This window comes from Choloepus didactylus, chromosome 8 (assembly GCF_015220235.1).
Source record: "Choloepus didactylus isolate mChoDid1 chromosome 8, mChoDid1.pri, whole genome shotgun sequence".
Lineage (NCBI taxonomy): Eukaryota > Metazoa > Chordata > Mammalia > Pilosa > Megalonychidae > Choloepus > Choloepus didactylus.
The window spans coordinates 52,247,867-52,250,343 of record NC_051314.1 but is presented as its reverse complement, the minus strand read 5'-3'; positions in this window follow the sequence as shown (position 1 = coordinate 52,250,343).

Here is a 2,477-nt window from a genome sequence, read left to right as displayed (position 1 = left end):
TAGGAAATGGGGATCCTGCAGCAGTGTGATTTGATCAAATTTGTATTTTGGGAAGATCATTCAGGAAGCAGAGTGGATCATTGATTAGGGGAGTACAAGGTTGGCGACACAGAGACAAGAAAGCCAACAGGGGAGAAAGCACAGCAACGGTAGTATAAAGGGAGAAACAGGACCATGAAAGATTAGGGAAGTAAAAATCTATAGAACTTGATAAATAATTTCATGGTTGTGATGGGGAAGAAAGCAAATCTATGATAATTTGCAGATTTTGGCTTGGAAACCCAAATGGATGACATCATATTTACTGAGGTAGAAAATTTGGGCAGGGTCTAAAGAATAGAATAAATGAGTTTAGGCTGGTGTTTTAGTTTCATAGGCTACATAAAGCAGATACAATGAAAAGGGTTGGCTTTTAACAATGGGAATTTATTAGTTTACAGGCTTAGTTTTGAGGCCATGAAAAGGTCCAAATCAAGGTATCATCAAGATGATGCTTTCTTCTGCCAGCAATCCTGAACTCCTCTGTCACATGGCAAGGCACATGGAGGTGTCTGCTGGTCTCTCCTCTCTCTTCCAGGTTTCATTGCTTTCAGCTTCTTGCTTCTGTGGCGCTCTCTCTCTCTCTCTCTCTCTCTCTCTCTCTCTCTCTCTCTCTCTCTCTCTCTCTCTCTCTGTCTCTCTTCATCCATTTATAAAGGACTCCAGTAAGAGGAATAAGACCCATCCTGACTGAGGTGGATCACATCTTAACTGAAGTAGCCTCATGAAAAGATACTATCTACAATGGGTCCACAGCCACAGGAATGGATTAACTTTAAAAATGTGCTTTTCTGGGGTACACACAGTTTCAAGCCACCATAACTGGTATGTTTTGGAGGTGAGGTATTTTTGGGATACTCAAGGGTGTGTCTAGCAATCATTTTTTGTGGAGAAAGTAATAGAACAAAGTATGTAGGAGTACAGGCTGTGAAGCTAAGAACTTGTGTTTTAAGCCTTGCTCATTACCTACCAGCTGTGTGACATTAAGCAAATCTCTTAATATCTTAAAATCGTATGTTCACAGCTAGTAAAAGTGGGTTAAAAATAACAAATTTAAAATTTGTTTAGAAGACTTAATGTGATCACACAGGTAATTATTTATCTGTCTTCCCAAATGGATTATCTGCTCCTTAAGGAGAGGGACTATATCTATTTCATTTAGTTCTGTATCTCAGTACAGTGCCTGGTACATAGGAAGGACTGGATAGATATTGACTTAGATTAATGACCAAATTCACAGAGCCTCTCATGTAGTAGGTGCTCAGCAAATAATATAGGTAATTATCATATAAGGGATTGGAGCTTAGCAAAGAGGCCCACACAGAGAAACTATGTGTGTAAATGATTCTAGGTATAGATTCAGAGTAGCTCATTCTACAGGGTGTGTAAACAAAAGGAATCCCTAGGAATGGAAAGTTTGAGGAATAACTGAAGGAAAAGGAAACTATGCTGCTGTAACTCTCGACTTTGCCCCGATGTTCCACTGCTACTTCATAATATCATGGTTAGTTCCTGGGGACCCTCCTTTCTTCATTTATTAACACTAACTCAGCCTGGTGGATTCTCCCATGACGTGAATTGGTCAGAAAAAAGTAGTTTCCACTTGCAACTGGAGTTCTTCCTTCTGGCACCTGCTGCCAATCTGTCTTCTGAGTTGCAGAATTTTGGCAGCAATATTCAAGGGTGTTATTGGCGCTAAGGGAGTCACTTAGAGTATAGACATGTGCAGCTGCTCCTTCTATGTGTTCCTGTATATTGGGAGGTGTAGGTGTTCCCTCTATTTGGATACATCTCACAGCTAACTTCAGTGCCACTGCTATTAAAGGGCAAGGCACTGTGACATCTTAGATGGGAAGATCTGATTTGTTCCATGCTATTCTGGATTAAAGTTTCTAATTAGACCAGAAAAGGAGACAACATGGTGGGGGCGGGGTGTGAAGTCGCTTTCCTAGAAGCTGAGTCTCTCCCTTTCACTTCTGTGGCAGAAAGCGTTGCTCTTTGCTTTGTAAGCACTGCATGACAGTTGCTTTCTTAGGCTTTTTGTCAACAGCTGGCCATTTGGTATACTCTCAACTGTTCTTCAATCAGATGACAGGATTATCTTAGGGTGGTTCTCCAATCACAGCCAAAATGTTTTCCTCTACATATCTGTGATATCAACAACTGTCACCACAATTGTTTGGGCTTCCATTACATTCCAGAACATGAAGAAGGCAAGGAGGGTCATGATCTCAGTAAAAGTTGATAGCCTGAACTAAGATCGAGGGAGTGGGCTTGGAGGGAAATGAAGGGATTCAAATGTAGAAGGAGCTATGAATTATGTCACTTGGTGCTAGAATGGGGTTTGAGCAAGAGGGAAAAATCAGTGATGATTTCAGTCCTCTGGCTTAGACAACTTGACTCTGCCCTTTTACTTTTGTCTCAGTCTTAAAATTTAT